The sequence below is a fragment of the Ursus americanus genome, chromosome 37 (genome assembly GCF_024610735.1).
Source record: "Ursus americanus isolate L20-20 chromosome 37, mUrsAme1.1.p, whole genome shotgun sequence".
In the NCBI taxonomy this organism is placed as follows: Eukaryota; Metazoa; Chordata; class Mammalia; order Carnivora; family Ursidae; genus Ursus; species Ursus americanus.
This window is the reverse complement of record NC_142163.1, coordinates 7,776,414-7,799,546: the sequence shown is the minus strand read 5'-3', so window position 1 is coordinate 7,799,546 and position 23,133 is coordinate 7,776,414. Positions and strand designations below refer to the sequence as shown.

The window sequence follows — 23,133 nt, the reverse complement described above, 5'->3', positions numbered from 1 at the left end:
GCTGATTTGATTACCTTTGATCCCTTTTTTTCGTCTGATTGCTGTTGCAAGGACTTCTAGTACTATGTTGAATAATAGTGGTGAGAGTGGGCATCCTTGCCGAGTTCCTGATCTTAAGGGAAAGGCTTCCAGCTTTTCCCCATTGAGAATAATATTTTCAGTAGGCTTTTCTTAGATGGCTTTTCTGAGACTGAGAAATGTACCCTCTATTCCTACAGTCTAAAGGGTTTTCATCAGGAATGGATGCTGTATTTTTTCAAATGCTTTTTCGGCATCGATTGAGAGGATCATATGGTTCCTGAGTCTTTTCTTGTTGATATGATGCATCACGCTGATTGATTTGTGAATATTGACCTCGCTTGCATCCCAAAATGGATCCCAGTTGATCATGATTGATAAGCATTTTAATGTACTGTTAGTTTTTATTGGCAAGTATCTTGTTGAGGATTTGGTGTCCATATTCATTAGGGAAATCAGTCTGTAATTCTCCTTTTTGAGGGGATCTTTGCCTGGTTTGGGGACCAAGGTAATATTGTCCTCATAGAATGAGTTTGGTAGCTTTCCTTCTGCTTCTCTTTTTTGAAATAGCTTTAGGAGCATAGGTATCATTTCTTCTTTTAATGTTTGGTAGAATTCCCCAGGAAAACCGTCCGGGCCTGGAGTTTTGTTATTTGGAAGGTTGTTTATCACTGACTCAATTTCTTCATGACATCAATTTCTTCCTGTTTCAATCTTGGTAGTTTATAGGTTTCCAGGAAGGATTCCATCTCTTCCAGATTGCTTAGTTTATTGGCATATAGCTGTTGATAAAACTTTCTAATAGTCCTTCCAATTTCAATGGTGTTGGTCGTGACCTCTCCTTTTTCACTCATAATTTAAGAATTTGAATCCTTTCTCTTTTCTTTTGGATAAGTCTTCCTAGTGGTCAATTTTATTGATTCTCTCAAAGAACCAGCTTCTAGTCCTGTTGATCTGCTCTACTGTATTTCTAGTTTCTGATTGATTAATTTCTGCTCTAATTTTGGTCAACTGCTTCCTCATGTGTGGGTTAGGCCTGTCCCTCTGTTGCTGTTCCAGCTTCTTGAGGTGAGAATATAAAAACTGCATTTTAGATTTTTCTGTTCTTTTGAGTGAGGCTTGGATGGCTATGTATTTCCCCCTTAGGACTGCCTTTGCAGTATCCCATAGGTTTTGGACCGTTGTGTTTTCATTCTCATTGGTCTCCATAAATTGTTTAAGTTGACTTTTGATTTCCTGGTTTATCGAGTCATTCCTGAGCAGGATGGTTCTTAGTCTCCAAGTGTTTGAGTTTCTTCCAAATTTTTCCTTGTGGTTGAGTTCCAAATTCAGAGCGTTGCGGTCTGAGAATATGCAGGGGATAATATCAATCTTTTGGTATCAGTTGAGACCTGTTTTGTGTCCCAGAACATGGTCTATTCTTTAGAATGATCCATGGGCATTAGAATAGAATGAGTATTCTTTGGTTCTGGGCTGTAGTGTTCTATATATACCTAAGAGGTCCAACTCGTCGAGTATGGCATTCAATGCCTTTGATTCCCTGCTTAGTTTTTTCCATGGTGTTCTGTCTATTTTTGATAGTGGAGTGTTGAGGTCCCCTACTATTGTGTATTTTTATCTATATGTCTCTTTATTCTGGTTAAGAGTTGGCTTGTGTATCTTGCTGCTCCCCTGTTGGGGTCTTATGTATTTATAATTGTCATATCCACTTGTTGAATACTTCCTTTAAGAATAATATAGTGCCCTTCTGCGTCTCTAACTATAGTCTCTAGTTTAAAATCCAATCTATCTGATATGAGAATTCCTACCCCAGCTTTCTTTTGAGGTCCATTTGCGTGAAAGATGTTACTTCATCCCCTTATTCTCAGTCTGAATGCATCTTTGCCTTCGAGATGAGTCTCTTGTAGACAGCAAATGGATGGGTGATTTTTTTTTATCCAATGTGCAAAAAAATATGGAACGCTTCACGAATTTGCGTGTCATCCTTGCGCAGGGGCCATGCTAATCTTCTCTGTATCGTTCCAATTTTAGTATATGTGCTGCCGAAGCAAGCACCTGAGGTAACATTCTAACAGCTGAGGAATAGCTTTTATTTTTATCTCTTATTTTGTGGTCGTGAAGCCGATATCATGATCCATGTGTATGTTCTGTTAACTGTTTGTTCTTATTATAAAAATGAGGCCCGAGATTATGGGCTGGATTAATTCAAGTGGGCTTACCTAAGAAACACTTCCCATGGTTGAAGAGTGTCCATGCTCTAGCTGCTGTAGAAATACTGATGTTTTCCAAATGTTAAAGACGTCTCAGCGTGAGAAACTAACAAACAAGGAAACCCACAAACCATGAGCCATAAATCTGAGAAGAATTGGAAATAAAATTGGACATAAAGTTCTTTGAACATTGTGGAGGAGTTAAGATGGCGGAGGAGTAAGGGACCCCTTTTTCAGCTGGTCCCCTGAGTCGAGCTGGGTAGGTACCAGACCAGCCTAAATAACCACGGAATCAGCCTGAGATGCAGGAAGATACATCTGGATCTCTACAAATGAACATCACCAGCGGTGAGTATTGAGGTACGAAGAGGGGAGCTGTGAAACCGTACACAGATATCAGAAGATAAACGGAAGGGGGAGGGAGCCGCTGCGTTTGGGCACTGGGAAGCAGCAGCCACCTGCATGGAGGAGCGGGAGGACTCATGGATGGCACCTGCGAGAGAGTGGACTGAGACCATGAGCCGGGAGCGCACGCCACCAGGCTTCTCACAGAACTCCAGAATCCCGATGCGCTCACCGGGCATAGACTGAGACCGGGATTTCCAGGAGTGCACGGGGCAGCTGGCGGTTGGCAGCATTAGAAACACAAAGGACAGAGACGTGCCAGCCCTGGAGGTGAGGGTATGGACGCTGGGTGTGGGGTGCACATCCGGGACGCTGCAGGGTTGAGCAGCACCAACAGTAACAGAGTTAAAGTGGCCAGAACAGCAGTGGAGAATGGGCCGCAATCCCTCTGTTCTGTGACAATTCAGCCTCTGCTGCTCTGAGTCTCAGAAAGGCACAGCAGACCGCCAGGGAAATCCGCCAGAGAACCAAACCCTGGAAATACCGGCTCACAGCGTGCCCATCCCCATCCCCCCTCGCAGGGGACACGGAGACTCTACCCCAACAGGGTTGCCTGAGTGTCGGTGAGGCAGGCCCCTCCCGCAGAACACAGAAGGCAGGCTGAAAAACAAAGAAGCCTACAACCCGGGGTGCCTGGAGTGGTGTGGTCATTGACCGCGTGTCTTAGGTTTAGGGCGTGATCCCGGCGTTTGGGAAAGGTGTCCCTCTTCGAGCCCCTCTGCTGGGAGCCTGCTTCTTCCTCTCCCACTCCCCTGCTTCTGTTCCCATTCTTGCTGACTGTCTGTCTCTCTCTCTCAGATAAATAAATAAGTAAAATCTTTAAAGAAGAAGCCCACATCCCTAAGATCCCTATAAAACAAGGGGCATGGCCTGGGACCCAGTCAATAATTTGGGCTCTGGACAACCCCTGAACCTCTCCTCATTAGAATGACAAATGGAGAAGCCCTTCCCCCCCCCCCAGCAAAGAAAAGACAGTGAGTCTGTGGACTCTGCCACAGAAATAATGGATATGGATATAACCAAATTATCATAAATGGAATTCAGAGTAATGATGGTCAAAATGATGAGTAGAATTGAAAAAACGAAAAGGTTACTGAGAATATAGAATCCCTAAGGACAGAAATGAGAGCGAATCTGACAGAAATTAAAAATTCTATGAGCCAAATGCAGGCAAAACTAGAGGCTCTGACGGCCAGGGTCGCAGAAGCAGAGGAACGGGTTAGTGAATTGGAGGTTGGGTTAATAGAAGAAAAAATGAAAATAGAAGATGGTCTTAAAAAAATCCACAACCACGAATGTAGGTTACGAGAGATTACTGACTCAATGAAACAATCCAATGTTAGAATCATCGGCATCCCCGAGGGGGTGGAGAAAACCAGGTCTAGAAGAGATTTGAACAAATTGTAGCTGAAAACCTCCCTAATCTAGCGAGGGAAACAAACATTCGTGTCCAAGAGGCAGAGAGGACCACTCCCAAGCTAACCATGACAAACCTATGCCCCATCACGTCATAGTACAATTCACAAATATTAGATCCAAGGATAGAGTATTGAAAGTGTCCAGGGCAAAGAAATTTCTCACGTACCAAGGCAAAGGCATCAGAATTACGTCAGACCTGTCTACACAGACCTGGAAAGAGAGAAAGGGTTGGGGGAGCATTTTTTTTTTAAAAGATTTTATTTATTTATTCGACAGAGACAGAGACAGCCAGCGAGAGAGGGTATACAAGCAGGGGGAGTGGGAGAGGAAGAAGCAGGCTCATAGCAGAAAAGCCTGATGTGGGGCTCGATCCTATAACACCAGGATCACGCCCTGAGCCGAAGGCAGACGCTTAACCGCTGTGCCACCCAGGCGCCCCTGGTGGAGCATTTTAAAAGCTCTTTCAGAGAAAAACATGCAGCCAAGTATCCTTTATCCAGCAAGGCTGTCATTCAGAATTGATGGAGAAATAAAGACATTTCAGAATCGCCAGTCAATAACCAATTTCTTAACCACAAAAGTAGCCCTACAGGAGATATTACAGGGGGTTCTATAAAAGTAAAAAGGCCCCAAGAGTGATACAGAACGGAAAGTCACAGCCAATACAAACAAAGACATTACTGGCAACATGACATCATTAAAATTCTATCTCTCAGTACTCAGTCTTAATGTTAATGGCTTAAATGCTCCCATAAATGCCACAGGGTTTCAGATTGGATAAAAAGAAATGACCCATCCATTTGCTGTCTACAAGAGACTCATTTCGAACCCAAAGATGTATTCAGACTGAGAGTAAGCGGATGGAGTACCATCTTTCACGCAAATGGACCTCAAAAGAAAGCTGGGGTAGCAATTCTCATATCAGATAGATTGGATTTTAAACTAGAGACCATAGTTAGAGACGCAGGAGGGCACTATATTATTCTTAAAGGAAGTATTCAACAAGTGGATATGAGAATTATAAATATATATGCCCCCAACAGGGGAGCAGCAAGATACACAAGCCAACTCTTAACCAGAATAAAGAGACATATAGATAAAAATACACAATAGTAGGGGACCTCAACACTCCACTATCAAAAATAGACAGAACACCCTGGCAAAAACTAAACAAAGAATCAAAGGCTTTGAATGCCCTACTCGACGAGTTGGGCCTCATAGATATATATAGAACACTACAGCCCACAACCAAAGAATACTCATTCTATTCTAATGCCCATGGAACATTCTCAAGAATAGACCATGTTCTGGGACACAAAACAGGTCTCAACTGATACCAAAAGATTGATATTATCCCTGCATATTCTCAGACCGCAACGCTCTGAATTTGGAACTCAACCACAAGGAAAAATTTGGAAGAAACTCAAACACTTGGAGACTAAGAACCATCCTGCTCAGGAATGACTCGATAAACCAGGAAATCAAAAGTCAACTTAAACAATTTATGGAGACCAATGAGAATGAAAACACAACGGTCCAAAACCTATGGGATACTGCAAAGGCAGTCCTAAGGGGGAAATACATAGCCATCCAAGCCTCACTCAAAAGAACAGAAAAATCTAAAATGCAGTTTTTATATTCTCACCTCAAGAAGCTGGAAGAGCAACAGAAGGACAGGCCTAATCCACACACGAGGAAGCAGTTGACCAAAATTACAGTGAAATCAATCAAGCAGAAACCAGAAGTACAGTAGAGCAGATCAACAGGACTAGAAGCTGGTTCTTGGAGAGAATCAATAAAATAGACAGACCACTAGCTAGACTTATCCAAAGACAAGAGAAGGGACCCAGATTATTAAAATTATGAATGAAAAAGGAGAGGTCACGACGAACACCATTGAAATTGGAAGGATTATTAGAAAGTTTTATCACCAGCTATATGCCAATAAACTAAGCAATCTGGAAGAGATGGAATCCTTCCTGGAAACCTATAAACTACCAAGATTGAAACAGGAAGAAATTGATTCCTTAAACAGGCCAATTAATTATGAAGAAATTGAGTCAGTGATAAACAACCTCCCAAATAACAAAACTCCAGGCCCGGACGGTTTTCCTGGGGAATTCTACCAAACATTCAAAGAACAAATAATACCTATTCTTCTAAAGCTATTTCAGAAAATAGAAACAGAAGGAAAGCTACCAAACTCATTCTATGAGGACAATAATACCTTGATTCCCAAACCAGGCAAAGACCCCTCCAAAAGGAGAATTACAGACTGATTTCTCTAATGAATATGGACGCCAAAATCCTCAACAAGATATTTGCTAATAGAATCCAACAGTACATTAAAAGGATTATCCATCACAATCAAGTGGGATTCATATCTAGGATGCAAGCGTGGTTCAATATTCACAAATCAATCAGCGTGATACATCATATCAATAAGAAAAGACTCAGGAACCTTATGATCCTCTCAATCTATGCCAAAAAAGCATTTGAAAAAATACAGCATCCATTCCTGATGAAAACCCTTCAGAGTGTAGGAATAGAAGGTACATTTCTCAATCTCATAAAAGCCATCTATGAAAAGCCTACTGCAAATATTATTCTCAATGGGGAAAAGCTGGAAGCCTTTCCCTTAAGATCAGGAACTCGAGAAGGATGCAACTTTCGCCACTATTATTCAACATAGTACTAGAAGCCCTTGAAACAGCAATCAGACGACAAAAAGGGATCAAAGGTATTCAAATTGGCAAAGAAGGGGTCAAAATGTCTCTCTTTGCAGATGACATGATACTCCATATGGAAAACCCAAAAGAAGCCACTCCCAAACTATTAGAAGTTATAGACCAATTTAGTAAAGTGGCGGGATAGAAAATCAATGCTTAGAAATCAGTTGCATTTCTATACACAAATAACGAGACCAAAGAAAGAGAAATTAGGGAATGCATCCCATTTACAATAGCACCAAAAACCATACATTACCTTGGAATTAACTTAACCAGAGACGTAAAGGGCCTATATTCTAGAAACTATAAATCACTCTTAAAAGACATTGAGGAAGACATAAAAAGATGGAAAGATATTCCATGCTCCTGGATCGGAAGAATTAACATAGTTAAAATGTCCGAGCAACCAAGAGCAATCTACACTTTCAATGCTATCCCGATCAAAATACCGAGGACATTTTTCAAACAACTAGAAGAAATAGTCCTTAAATTTGTATGGAAACAGAAAAGGCCCCGAATCTCCAAGGACCTCTTGAAAAGGAAAAACAAAGCTGGGGGTATCACAACGCCGGATTTCGAGCTGTAGTACAAAGCTGTGATCACAAAAACAGCATGGTAGTGGCACAAAAACTGACACATAGACCAATGGAACAGAATAGAGAGCCCAGAAATGGACTCGCGGTTATTTGGGCAACTAATATTTCATAAAGTAGGAAAAGACATCCGATGGGAAAAAGACAGTCTCTTCAATAAATGGTGATGGGAAAATTGGATAGCTACATGCCAAGGAATGAAACTTGACCACTATCTCACACCATACACAAAAATAAACTCCAAATGGATGAAAGACCTCAATGTGAGACAGGAATCCATCAAAATCCTAGAGGAGAACAAAGGCAACAACCTCTGCGACATCGGCAAAAGCAACCTTTTTCATGACACATCCCCAAAGGCAAGAGAAACAAAAGATAAAATGAAATTATGGGACTTCATCAAGATTAAAAGTTTCTGCACAGCCAAGGAAACAGTCAGAAAAACTAAGAGGCAGCCCACGGAATGGGAGAATATATTTGCAAATGACGCTACAGATAAAGGACTGGTATCCAAGATCTACAAAGAACTTCTCAAACTCAATACACGAGAAACAAATAAACAAATCAAAAAATGGGCAGAAGATATGAACAGACACTTTTCCAATGAAGACATACAAATGGCTGACAGGCACATGAAAAAATGTTCAAAATCATTAGCCATCAGGGAAATTCAAATCAAAACCACACTGAGATACCACCTTACTTCAGTTATTATGGCAAAAATAGACAAGGCAAGAAACAACAATTGTTGGGGAGGATGTGGAGAAAGGGGATCCCTCTTACATTGTTGGTGGGAATGCAAGTTGGTACAGCCACTCTGGAAAACAGTGTGGAGGTCCCTTAAAAAGTTAAAAATTGAGCTACCCTATGACCCAGCCATTGCACTACTTGGTGTTTACCCCAAAGATACAGATGTAGTGAAGAGAAGGGCCATATGCACCCCAATGTTCATAGCAGCAATGTCCACAATAGCTAAATCGTGGAAGGAGCCGAGATGCCCTTCAACAGATGACTGGATTAAGAAGTTGTGGTCCATATGTACAATGGAATATTACTCAGCTATCAGAAAAAATGAGTTCTCGACATTTGCTGCAACATGGACGGCACTGGAGGAGATAATGCTAAGTGAAATAAGTCAAGCAGAGAAAGACAACTATCATGATTTCTCTCATCTATGGAACAAAAGAGCTAGGATGATCAGTAGGGGAAGAAAGGGATAAAGAAAGGGGGGGTAATCAGAAGGGGAATGAAACATGAGAGACTATGGACTATGAGAAACAAACTGAGGGCCTTAGAGGGGAGGGCGGTGAGGGAATGGGTTAGACCGTTGATGGGTAGTAAGGAGGGCACGTATTGCATGGTGCAGTGGCTGTTATATGCAACTAATGAATCATCGAGCCTTACATCGGAAACCAGGGATGTACTGTATGGTGACTAACATAATATAATAAAAAATCATTTAAAAAAATTGAATTTATACAAAATGTGTTCTCTCACCACACTAGAAATCAGTAACAACTGATAACAGGATAGTTTCCAAACACATAGAAACTAACAACACACTTCTAAATAACCAATAGTCACAGTCTCATAGGGAATTTTTATTTACTTTTTTAAAGATTTTATTTATTTATTTGACAGAGATAGAGACAGCCAGTGAGAGAGGGAACACAAGCAGGGGGAGTGGGAGAGGAAGAAGCAGACTGATAGAAGAGGAGCCTGATGTGGGGCTCGATCCCATAACGCTGGGATCACGCCCTGAGCCTAAGGCAGACACTTAACTGCTGTGCCACCCAGACGCCCCTCATAGGGAATTTTTAAACACACACACACAGACACACACACACACACACACAGACACACACACACACACACACACACACAGAGACAACTGAAAGAAATGAAAATACAACATGTGAACATTTGTGAGACACAACTAAGGCAAGTCAGAGAGGGAAATTTTTAGCATTAAATTCTTACATTAGAGAATAGGAAATATCTCAATAATATTTTTTCCAATCTCAAGAACCTAGAAAAAGGACAAAATGCATCCAAAGCAAGCAGAAGGAAGGAAACAATAAAAAGAGCAGAGAGCAATAAAATTGAAAATAAAAATAATAAAACAATGAAACAAAGAACTCATTTTTTTGGAAAGAATTTTCAAAGTGACAAATATATTCTAAGACCGAATAACAAAAAAAGTGAGGAGATACAAACTTTGAATGAAACAGAAAGAATGAAACGGAAAACACTGTCACAATTCTTTCAGTTATGAAAGAGATAATCAAGGAATGTTTCAAACAATTCTGTACACATGAGTGTAAAAATTAGACAATTCTCTGAAAACACAAACTACCACAACCCACTTTATATGAAATGGGTAGTGTGAATAAACTTAAAATATTAAAAAAATTTGATTCTTTTTAAAAAAGATTTTACTATTTATTTATTTATCAGACACAGAGAGAGCACAAGCAGGGGAGTGGGGGAGTGACAGGCAGAGAGAGAAGCAGGATCCCTGCTGATCAAGGAGCCCTATATGGAACTCAATCCCAGGACCCTGGGACCATGACCTGAGCCAAAGACAGATGCTTAACTGACTGAGCCACCCAGGCGTCCCAAAGAAGTGTGATTCTTAATCTAAAAACTCTACTCAAAAGTCTCCAACCTCAGATAATTTCATTGAGGACATTTTCCAAACATTTGCAGAAGTGTTAATTTTAATTCTACATGATTTTTCACAGATTATGGAAGAGGAGGAAACAGTTTTTAATTCATTTTATGAAGCTAGCAATTACCCTGATTGTAAAACCAAAGACAGTTTAAAAACAAAACAAAATTATAGACCAAGACCCCTCATTAGTATAGATACAAATATCCCTAAGAAATATTTATGAAATAGAATTTAGCAATATGTAAAAGAAATTATATGCTATGACAAAGTAGGATTTGTTTCAAGGAAAGGAGGTTGGTCAATATTTGAAAATCAATCAGTGTAATCCACCATATTGACAAGCTAAAGAGGAAAAAATCACATGATCATATCAATAACACACAATAATAATTTGACAAAATTCAACACTCATTCAGGATTAAAACAAACAAATAAACAAACAAACCTCTCAATAAACTAGCAACAGATGAGAACTTCATCAAATTGGTAATAACGCCTACAATAACTCCACAGCTAACATTATTCTCCATTGTGAAAAGTTTAGTGCTTTCCCCCTAAGACTGGAAAAAAGGCAAAATTATCTTCCCCCACTACTGTCTCACCACCATTGTTCAAATAGGGGCTGGATGTTCTAGCCAGTACAATAAGACCAGAAAATGAATTAAAATGAATACTGATTGGAAAGAAGGAAATAAAATTGCCCCTATATACACATGTCATAATTGCCTACATAGAAAATCATAAGGACTCCAGAAGTAAACATGTAGAAGTAGTGAGTTCAGTAAAATTACAGAAATCAAAATAAACATACAAAATAAAGGTATATTTTGACATATGGCAATGAACACATGAACACCAAATTTAAAATACAACAATTTAAATCCATAAATCTAACAAGGCAATTAATTACTTAGTTGGACATCTAATGAACCATGTATATAGCTTGTATGCTGAAAACTACAAAACACCGATGAAAGAAATCAAAGATCTAATCAAGATCTAAATAATATCAAAGAAGGAATTTATGAATTAGAAGACTAAATATAGTAAAGACAGCAATTCTTCCCTATGTACAGGTTTAACCCAGTTCTTATAAAAATCTCAGCATGATAATTTTGTAGCTATCAACAACAGTATTCAAAAATTTATATGGAAAGTTAGTGGAAACTGAATGGTTAAAATGGTTATGGAAAAAAAAAAAACCAGTAATCAGCCTACCTACTTTCAGGATGAATTATGTACCTGCAGGAAAGACTGTATGGTCTTGGAGGAGGAAATGACACGTAATGGAGCAGAATAGAGAACCCGGTAAAAACCCATACAGGTATATCCAACTGATTTTTGACAAAAGTGCAGAAGAAATTCAGTGGAGGAATGATAGCCTTTTCAACAAATACTATTGGAGCAATTGGACATTTATAGGCAGAACAAAACAAAAGAATAAACAATAAAAACAAACAACCCCCCCCCCCCAAACTCACAACCCCAAAAAACTCCATCTAAGTATTACATCTTATAAAAAAATTAAGAAATAGATCATGGGCATAAATACAAAATTTAAAACCATAAAACTGTAGGGAAATCACAGAAAAAATATTCAGGACTTAGGGATAGTTCAAGAGTTCTTAGACTTGACATCAAATGTACATTCTGAGAAAAAATGATAAATTTGACTTCGTCAAGATTAAAAACCTTTGCTTTGTAAAAAATTCCTAATAAGACATATGAAGGTAAAATGGGACAAGCTCTGGAAAGTGGTTTGTCATTTTCTTAAAATACTAAACATGCAACTATCCTTAAGACTCAGAAAGTACACTCATAGGCATTTTTTTAAAGATGGAAATAAAATTTTATTTTTGTTTTCAAGAATCACAAAGCCAGAAGGATCCTTAGAGAAAATGAAATCCAACTTTCTCTATTTTCTTTATTGTTATGTTAGTCACCATACAGTACTTTATTAGTTTTTAATGTAGTGTTCCATGATTCATTGTTTGCATATAACACCCAGTGCACCATGCAATACGTGCCCTCCTTAATACCCATCATTGTGCTATCCCATCCCCTCACTATCCTCCCCTCTAAAACCCTTAGTTTGTTTCCTGGAGTCCATAGTCTCTCATGGTTCATCTCCCCCTCTGACTTCCCTGCCTTCATTTTCCCCTTCCTTCTCCTAATGTCCTCCATGCTATACCTTATGTTCCACAAATAAGTGAAACCATATGATAGTTGTCTTTCTCTGCTTGACTTATTCCACTTAGCATAATCTCCTCCAATTCCATCCACGTGGATGCAAATGTTGTGTAACCATCCTTTCTGATGACTGAGTAATATTTCATTGTATGTATGGACCATATTTTCTTTATCCATTTGTCTGTTGAAGGGTATCTCAGTTCCTTCCACAGTTTGGTTATTGTGGATATTTCTGCTATGAACGTTGGGGTGCATATGGCCTTTTTTCACTACATTTATATCTTTGGGGTAAATACCCAGTAGTGCAATTGCTGGGTCATAGGGTAGCTCTATTTTTAGCTTTCTGAGGAACCTCCACACTGTTTTCCAAAGTGGCTGTACCAACTTCCATTCCCACCAACAGTGTAAGAGGGTTCCCCTTTCTCCACAACTTCAACATTTGTTGCTTCTTCCCTTGTCAATTTTTGCCATTCTAACTGGTGTAAGATGGTATCTCAATGTGGTTTTGATTTGAATTTCTCTGATGGCTAATGATTTTGAACATTTTTTTCATGTGTCTGTTAGCTATTTGTATGTCTTCTTTGGAGAAGTGTCTGTCTATTCATGTCTTTGGCCCAGTTTTTGACTTGGTTATTTGTTTTTTGGGTGTTGAGTTTGAGAAGTTCTTTATAGATTTTGGATACCCGCCCTTTTTCTGTAGTGTCATTTGCAAATATCTTCTCCCGTTCCATGGGTTGCCTCTTTGTTTTGTTGTTGTTGACTCTTTCCTTTGCTTTGCAAAAGCTTTTTATCTGATGAAGTCCCAGAAATTCAATTTTGCTTCTGTTTCCCTTGCCTTTGGAGATGTGTCTTGGAAGAAGTTGTTGTGTCTGAGGTCAAAGAGGTTACTGTATGTTCTCCTGTAGGATTTTGATGGATTCCTGTCTAACATTGAGGTCTTTCATCCATTTTGACTTTATCTTTGTGTATGGTGTGAGAGAATGGATGAGTTTCATTCTTCTGTATATAGCTGTCCAATTTTCCCAGCACCATTTATTGAAGAGACTGTCTTTTTTCCATTGGATGTTTTTTCCTGCTTTGTGGAAGATTAGTTGACTATAGAGTTGAGGGTCCATTTCTGGAGTCTGTATTCTGTTCCATTGATCTATGTGTCTGTTTTTGTGCCAGTACCATGCTGTCTTGGTTATCACAGCTTTGTTGTATAGCTTGAAATCAGGCAATGTGATGCCCCCACCTTTGCTTTTCTTTTTCTTTTTTTGTAAGACCAAATGGTGGACCCCTCCTCCTCCTCCTCCTCTTCTCCTCCTCTTCCTCCTCCTCCTCCCCCCCCTCCTCCTCCTCCCCCCCTCCTCCTCCTCCTTCTTCTTCTTCTTCTTCTTTCTTCTTCTCCGTCTCCTCCTCCTCCTCCTTCTTCTTCTTTCCCCCTCCTCCTCCTCCTCCTCCTTCTTCCCCTTCTTCTTCTTCTTCTTCTTCTTCTTCTTCTTCTTCTTCTTCTTCTTCTTCTCCTTCTCCTTCTCCTTCTCCTCCTCCTCCTCCTCCTCCTCCTCCTCCTCCTCCTCCTCCTCCTCCTTCTTCAAGATTTTATTTATCCATCTATTTGAGAGAGAGAGAGAGAGAGAGAGAGAGCCTGTGAGCAGGGGGAAGGGAGAGGGGCAAGCAGAATTTGCACTGAGCATGGAGCCCCACGTGGGGCTTGATGAGGGGGTTCCACCTCATGAATCCAAGATCACTACCATAGCTAAAACCAGAAGTTGGATGCCCAAGCAACTGAGCCACCCAGGCATCCCTGGACCCATAGTGTTCTATCATAGCAATGTTTGCTGTACACATTCTTAATTTGTCTCTGTAGTAATTTGTTTGTAAAAATGAGCACAGCAGGGGTATCAGGGTGTCTCAGTAGTTAAGTGTCTGTCTTCAGCTCAGGGCATGATCCCAGGGTCCTGGGATTGAGCCCCGCATTGGGCTCCTCCACTGGGAGCCTGCTTCTTCCTCTCCCATTCCCCCTGCTTGTGTTCCCTCTCTTGCTGGCTGTCTCTCACTCTGTCAAATAAAAAAAATGATCACAGCAGTTTCCCTTTCTTTATACACCTTGGGTAGTCTCTCTCATAATGCCTCTGGGCTAAGCCATATAACTGGTTTCACTGATGGGTCAATAGCAAATGGGCACAAACATAAATTTGAAAAGAGTGCTCATTGGGCCTCGATTTTTCTTGATACTATGGGAAGAGGTGTCCACCATCACATGATCTTGGTTTAGCCTAATGGATGGTAGAGAAACATGGAGAAGCCATTTCCATTGCCTTAAGTGACCTGCACATGAATGAGAACATCCTAGACCATCTAGCTCCAGCCTAACCAGCTCCAGATTCAGCTGACCACAGAATCATGAGTAATAGTAAATGTTTGTTCTTTTAAATTATTAAGTTTTGGGGTGGTATGTGATGCCACAAAAGCTAACTGATACCGTTTTACATAGTATTTGTTCAAGGTGTTATCTTTATTGGAATCAGTTTGTAATTTTGCCCCAACATATCAGAAATCTTTAAATAATATTATTCTTCCATCCCATATATTGAGAATAAGGGGTTTAATACATCCAGACTGAAAGTGAAGGGATGGAAAACCATTCTTCATGCCAATGGACCTCAAAAGAAAGCTGGGGTAGCAGTCTCATAGCAGACATTAGATTTTACACTAAAGACTGTAGTTAGAGATACAGAAGGACACTATATTATTCTTAAAGGATATATCCGACAAGTGTATATGACAATTATAAATATCTATGCCCCCAGGGGAGCAGCAAGATACACAAGCTACCTCATAACCAGAATAAAGAGACATATAGATAAAAATATGTTAAGAGTAGGGGGCCTCAATACTCGACTATCAGCAATAGACAGATCACTTAAGCAGAAAATAAACTAAGAAACAAGAGCTTTGATTGATGTACTAGACCAGATGGACCTCATAGATATATGCAGAACACTACCCCCTAGAACAACAGAATACTCATTCTTTTCGAATGCACATGGAACTTTCTCCAGAATAGAACATATAAGGGGTCACAAAACAGGTCTCAACCGATACCAAAAGACTGAGATTATTCCCTGCATAGTCTCAGACCACAAGGACTCAATCACAGGAAAAATTTCGAAGAAACCCAAACACTTGGAAACTAAGAACCATCCTGCTCAAGAATGATTTGATAAACCAGGAAATCAAAAATCAATTTAAACAATTTATGGAGACCAACGAGAATGAAAACACAACAGTCCAAAACCTATGGGACACTGGAAAGGCAGTCCTAAGGGGAAATTGCATACTGATCCAAGCCTCACTCAAAAGAATAGAAAAATCTAAAATGCAGTTTTTATATTCTCACCTCAAGCAGCTGGAGCTGGAACAGAAGAATAGGCTTAACGCACACACGAGAAGGCAGGTGATCAACATTAGAGCAGAGATCAATGAATTAGAAACCAGGAGCACAGTAGAGCAGATCAACAGAACTAGAAGCTGGTTCTTTGAAAGAATAAATAAGATCGATAAGCCACTGGCCAGACTTATTCAAAAGAATAGAGAAAGGACCCAAATTAATAAAATTATAAATGAAAAGGGAGAGGTCACAACTAACATCAATGAAATAGGAAGGATCATTAGCAACTTTTAACCTAAGCTTTATGCCAATAAATTAAACAACCTGAATTAAATGGATGCCTTCCTGGAAGCCTATAAACTACTGAGACTGAAACAGGAAAAACTGATTATTTAAACAGAACAAATAATTATGAAGAGATTGAAACAGTGATCAAAAACCTCCCCAAAAACAAGAGTACAGGGCCTGATGGATTCCCTGGGGAATTCTACCAAACATTCAAAGAAGAAATAATACCTATTCTCCTGAAGCTGTTTCCAAAAATAGAAACAGAAGGAAAACTACCAAACTCATTCTGTGAGGCGAGTATTACCTTGATCCCCAAACCAGTCAAAGAGCCCATCAAACAGGAGAATTACAGACCAATGTCCCTAATGAATGTGGATGCCAAAATTCTCAAGGTACTAGCTAATAGGATCCAACAGTACATTAAAAGGATTATCCATCATGACAAAGTGGGATTCATCCCTGAGATGCAAGGATTGTTCAACATTTGCAAATCAATCAGTGTGATAGATCATATCAACAAGAGTCAAGAACCATATGACCCTCTCAATTGATGCAGAAAAAGCACTTGACAAAATACAGCATCGTTTCCTGATTAAAACACTTCAGAGTGTAGGAATATAGGGTACATTCCTCAATTTCATATAAACCATCTATGAAAAACCTACAACGAATATCATTCTCAATGGGGAAAAGCTGAAAGCCTTTCCCTTAAGATCAGGAACACGACAAGAATGCCCATTCTCACCATTATTATTCAACATAGTACTAGAAGTCCTAGCAACAGCAATCAGGCAACAAAAAGGGGTAAAAGTATTCAAATCATCAAAGAAGAAGTTAAACTGGCTCTCTTCACAGATGACATGATACTCTATATGGAAAACCCAAAAGACTCCACCCCCAAACTACTAGAAGTTATAGAGCAATTCAGTACTGTGGCGGGATACAAAATCAATGCTCAGAAATCAGTTGCATTTCTATACACAAATAACGAGACTGAAGAAAGAGAAATTAGGGAATCCATTCCATTTACAATAGCACCAAAAATCATACATTATCTTGGAATTAACTTATCCAGAGACGTAAAGGGTCTATATTCTAGAAACTACAAATCCCTCTTGAAAGACATTGAAGAAGACACAAAAAGATGGAAAAATATTCCATGCTCATGGAAGAATACACATAGTTAAAGAATACACATAGTTAAAATGTCTATTCTACCCCGAGTACACTTTCAATGCCATCCTGATCAAAATTCCAATGACATTTTTCAAAGAACTGGAACAAACAGCCCTTAAATTTGTGTGAAACCAGAAAAGGCCCCGAATCACCAAGGAATTGCTGACAAGGAAAAAGAAAGCTGGGGGTATCACGTTGCCAGATTTCAAGCTATACTACAGCTGTGATCACAAAGACAGCATGGTACTGGCACAAAAACAGACACGTAGACCAATGGAACAGAATAGAGAACCCAGAAATGGACCCTCAGCTCTTTGGGCAACTAATCTTTGAGAAAGCAGGAAAAAACATACAGTGGAAAAAAGTGTCTTCAATAAATGGTTCTGGGAGGATTGGACAGCTACATGCAAAAGAATGAAACTTGACCATTCTTTCACACCATACACAAAGATAAACTCCAAATGGATGAAAGACCTCAATGTGAGACAGGAATCCATCAAAATCCTAGAGGAGAACATAGGCTGCAACCTCTTTGACATCGGCCACAGCAACTTTTTTATGACACCTCTTCAAAGGCAAGAGAAAGAAAAGAAAAAATGAACTTGTGGGACTTCATCAAGATAAAAAGCTTCTGCATAGAGAAGGAAAGAGTCAAAAAAACCAAGAGGCAGCCCACGGAGGTGAGAAGATATTTGCAAATGACACTACAGATAAAAGACTGGTATCCAAGATCTACAAAGAACTTCTCAAACTCTATACACAGAAAGAAATAATCAAATCAAAAAATGGGCAGAAGATATGAACAGACACTTTTCCAATGAAGACATACAAATGGCTAACAGACACATGAGCTAATGCTCAAAATCATTAGCCATCAGGAAAATTCAAATCAAAACCACATTGAGATATCACTTTATGCCAGTTAGAATGGCAAAAATGGACAAGGCAGGAAACAACAAATGTTGGAGAGGATGTGGAGAAAGGGGATCCCTCTTGCATTGTTGGTGGGAATGCAAGTTGGTACAGCCACTCTGGAAAACAGTGTGGAGGTCCCTTAAGTTAAAAATTGAGCTACCCTATGACCCAGCCATTTCAGTACTGGGTATTTACCCCAAAGATTCAGACGTAGTGAAGAGAAGGGCCATATGCACCCCAATGTTCATAGAAGCAGCAATGTCCACAATAGCTCAATCGTGGAAGGATCTGAGATGCCCTTCAACAGATGACTGGATTAAGAAGTTGTGGTCCATATATACAATGGAATATTACTCAGCTATCAGAAAGAATGAGTTCTCAACATTTGCTGCCACATGGACGGCACTGGAGGAGATAATGCTATGTGAAATAAGTGAAGCAGAGAAAGACAATTATCATATGGTTTCACTCATTTATGGAACATAAAAAGTAGGAAGATCAGTAGGAGAAGAAAGTGAAGAAGAAAGGGAGGTAAACAGAAGGGGGAATGAACCATGAGATACTATTGACTCTGGGAAACAAACTGAGGGCTACAGAAGGGAGGGGGTGGGGGATTGCGATAGGCTGGTGATGGTATTAAGGAGGGCACGTATTGCATGGTGCACTCGGTGTTATACACAAGTAATGAATCATGAAACTTTACATCAAAAACTAGGGATGTACTGTATGGTGACTAACATAATATAATACAAATTATTATAAAATTTAAATAAAAAATAAACTCCCACTGTTTTGTGTCCAATCATCATGGGGTTTGCATGACTCTGTCACTTCGTTTCTGCCATTCCCAATTGTAAAATCACCTCCAATTTCTCACTCACACTTTCAAGTGAAATCTCTTCTTTCACAGTTGTAAATAGCCAGAACTATCCCACTTAAGGTGATGAGAAACTTGTCCTCCCTATGGTAATTCTGTTTATATTGATTTTGCTATAGAGAGATTTTGGTGACAGCCCATGTTACCCATAAAACCTTTATGTCATCATTAATGTTGTAGCATCTTAGAAGTCAACTTTATTTAGAGCTATTTTATGTACTGAGTGAAGGTGTGGGCTTCCTGAGTCTCCTGAGGCAGTACAGGGACTCAGGCTGGTTTGTATCCCTTCATTGATTCTCCCCTCCTCCTACTTCTCTGACACCAGCACCAGCATCTACCCTTCAACCCAGTTTCTTTCTTATTCTTTCTTCTGGTATGTCTCTTATCTTTTGCATATTTGTATTGCTGGATTCTCCACATTACACTTGATTTTGAGTCTCTTGGGGACAGATACTGTGTGGTGTTGTGGTGTTCACCTCTGTCCTTCTCTTGGTAGGTGACCAAAAAGTTGCATTATTTGAGGGTTGAGTTCAAGTCAATTTATTCATTTAATAAATGTTTATTGAATTTTTACTATATAATAGATACTGGGTAAATGCTCTGTATAGAATAGTGAATAAGAGATATGGTACCATATCCTCGCACAAATAAATGTCTAATTATAAAGTGTGGTGATTTTGTTGATAAGAAAGTATGAAGAGGATAAGAAGGAGACCTGATTTATGTTGAAAGGTTGGAGTAAGCTTTTGTGAAGTAGTGCATTTCAGATGATAATGAAAGCACATGGCAGTCTGGGAGTGGTGTCCCCTGGAGTAATGCATCCCAGTCACCTTGAGGCATAACATGAAAGATTTTCCAGGAAGAATGTGTTCAATCATACAGATAGAAAATTGCTGTGTTTGAAAGAAAGCTGTACACCAAGAACATAGTGAAGTTCACCTCCTTCCAATAACCATTCATTTCAAGCACCTGCTATGATGTAAAGCAAGATGCTAGGCAAGGTTTCTTAGAGGGATGTACTGTTGGATATGTTTGCATGAAGCATAAAGAATACCTCAGGGATGAAAATGTATATGAGTAATAGTTGGCTTATGTATGATCATTGAAGCTGTGTGTTGGGGGGGGGGTAGAATCCATAACTATGACATGAGAGACCCTGGGACAGAACCCTCAGGAAAACCAACATGTGAGAATTGGCAGAAGCAGAGGAACTCAAGGGGAAGGTGGAGAAATGGTAGAAAAATGATGAATAAAGCTTGGAGAAGAGTGTGCATGCAGAGGGAGGGAGAAGCCAAAGAGCCCAGGCCAGTGGGACTCTCCTGCAGAGTGGCTTCTTCTGCCCCCACAACACATGGCATGTGGCCCATCTGACCACCTCTCATTTTACAGTTCCCTGCTTCAGCATCTGTCTTTCCAGGGCCCATGATTGGTGCCATATCTATGTACTTCTCTTCCCACTAAGGGCCTGCAGAATGCAAAACATGCTTTAATTTCTGATTAAGGAGTTACTCACTTCCATGGGCTGTCCTTGACTCCAATCACTTTCCCCTACCCCACCCATTCCCAGCCAGGATTCAATGCGTTTTCCGCGCTCTCCAAATACCCAGTATATCTTTGTTGTCCCAAGTTTCATGTCTGTCTTATGGTAGATTTCCCTTAAACAGACTTTCGGTCAAAGCTTCAAGTGCAAGCAGTTTATTCAGGAAGTGTGAGGATTCTAGGAATGAAAGACAGCCAATAAAGATGCATAAATGCATAAATGCATCTTTAAGTCAGAAAACACTGAACAATTGGGACTTACTCCCACAGGGTGATTGTGAGCTAATGTGATACACTCAGTTTTCCACCCAGGGGGTGAAGGAGCTAAGACTATTTATGCACTGACAACTAATATTTATTGAACGAGGCTCGTGTGTGTGAGTGTGTGTGTGTGTGTGTGTGTGTGTGTGTGTGTGTTTGTGTGTGTGTGTCTAGCTTTTGTCACTGTGGGGAGAGTGACCTTATGCAATTCTGGAAAAGAACACTAGACACAGAGATACAGTTACTGGTACCTGTAGATTGTTGAGCTCACTAGGAGGTCAGAGGGAGGGGGTCACTGAGAACACCTGCTTCAACTCATCACACACACAGAATCTGTTTATCAATCTATCTATCTATCTATCTATCTATCTATCTATCTATCTATCATCTATCTATCTATCATCATCTATCATCATCTATCATCTATCTAATCTATCATCTATCTATCTATCTATCTATCTATCATCTATCATCTATCTATCATCTATCATCTATCTCTCTATCTATCTATCATCTATCATCATCTATCACCTATCATCATCTATCTATTATCTATCTATCAATATCTATCTATCTATCTATCATCTATCTATCTATCTATCTATCTATCTATCTATCTATCATCTATCATCATCTATCTATCTATCATCTATCTATCATCTATCTATTTATCTATCAATCATCTATCTATCTACCTGTCATCTATCTATCAATTATCTATCTATTATCTATCTATCTATCTATCTATCTATCTATCTATCTATCTATCATCATCTATCTATCTATCATCTATCTCATCTATCTATCATCTATCTATCAATCTATCTATCATCTATCTATCATCTATCATCATCTATCTATCTATCATCTATCTATCTATCTATCTATCTATCTATCTATCTATCTATCATCTATCTATCTATCATCTATATCATCTATCTATCTACTATCTATCTATCTATCATCTATCTATCTATCTATCTATCTATCTATCTATCTATATCTATCATCTATCTATCATCTATCATCTATCTATCATCTATCATCTATCATCTATCTATCTATCATCTATCATCTATCTATCCATCATCTATCTCTCTCATCTATCTATCATCTATCTATCATCTATCTATCTGTCATCTATCTATCATCTATCTATCATCTATCATCATCAATCATCTATCTGTCTATCATCATCTATCTATTATCTATCTATCATCTATCTATCTATATCTATCTATCTATCTATCTATCTATCTATCTATCTATCTATCATCTATCTATCATCTATCTATCTATCTATCTATCTATCTATCTATCTATCTATCATCTATCATCTATCTATCTATCTATCATCTATCAATCTATCATCTATCTATCTATCAATCATCTATCACCTATCTACATATAATCTGTCATCTATATATCATCTATGTGCTATCTATCTCTGTATCATCTTTTTATCATGTATTATCTATCATCTATCTATCATCATCATCTATCTATCATCTGTCATCTATCTATCATCTATCAGCTGTCTATCTATATCTATCTGTGCCTATAGTATCTATCTAATCTACCTATCTGTTTATGGGTCTGATTTTCTTGGACTTAGCCCAATGCCTGGCACAAGGAAAGAACACAAAAGTACATAATGAACAAATGAATGAATCTATGGATGAAATAACGGCAAGGCCATCTGATGTTTCATTTCACATATTTTGCTTTCTGTCAGACTATGGGGTTTTGTAGGGCTTTTAGGAGAACTGAGAGCAAGGCAACAAACTTTCTCCAAGTACTTTCCCCCTTTTGAATTAAGAAATGAAGAAACATTTAAGAAACATCTTTGTTGATTAATGTAGATATTGAAATTTGCCTTTAAAATGTTTATCATAGTAATACATTTAAAGAGTCAAATTGTTCTATAAAGTTTATTCAGAAAAGAGTAGTCCTCTCCCCATGATTTCCCCAATTTCCCTTTCTCCAGAAGCACTGATTTACATTCTTTTCAGCTGTTTTCTGTTTCTATTTTGTTTTGGTATTTCTATGTCTTTAGATAAGATACTTTTATTTCTGCCTTAGTTTCTCAGTTTTAGGCATGATGCATTGAATTTTTCTTACATTACATGAGGACTTACCTCTTCACCACCTCCAACCTCCCTCTTCTAGAGTTTATATTATTGTAATTTCGCAAGTTCCCTTGACAGCTAAGCCATGAATTATACACATGATTGCTTTTACTTTCCAGCATATTCTTTTCTCATTATCCTTGGAATATACATTTTTCTGCCTTTCTGTCTCCTTTTTCTATGCATTTTTTCATAAATTAAGCCTCAAACTTCCTTGACATGTTCAGACAATTTACTTATCAATCTCATCTTCATGAAACTTCCCCAGAGCCCTTTGGTCTGCTCCAGTCTGTGTTAGCTACCCTCCAGCCTGGTACACAGCTGCTGTTTCTGTAGT

General features: G+C 39.0%; 1 non-coding gene across 1 annotated transcript; it reads right to left on the bottom strand.

Annotated features, from left to right (window-relative positions):
- Positions 1–1,966: 1,966 nt before the first annotated feature.
- Positions 1,967–2,073, bottom strand: LOC123796275 (U6 spliceosomal RNA). Its single transcript, XR_006780705.1, has one exon. It is a non-coding gene; the product is annotated as a U6 spliceosomal RNA (small nuclear RNA).
- Between the last annotated feature and the right edge of the window lie 21,060 nt (positions 2,074–23,133).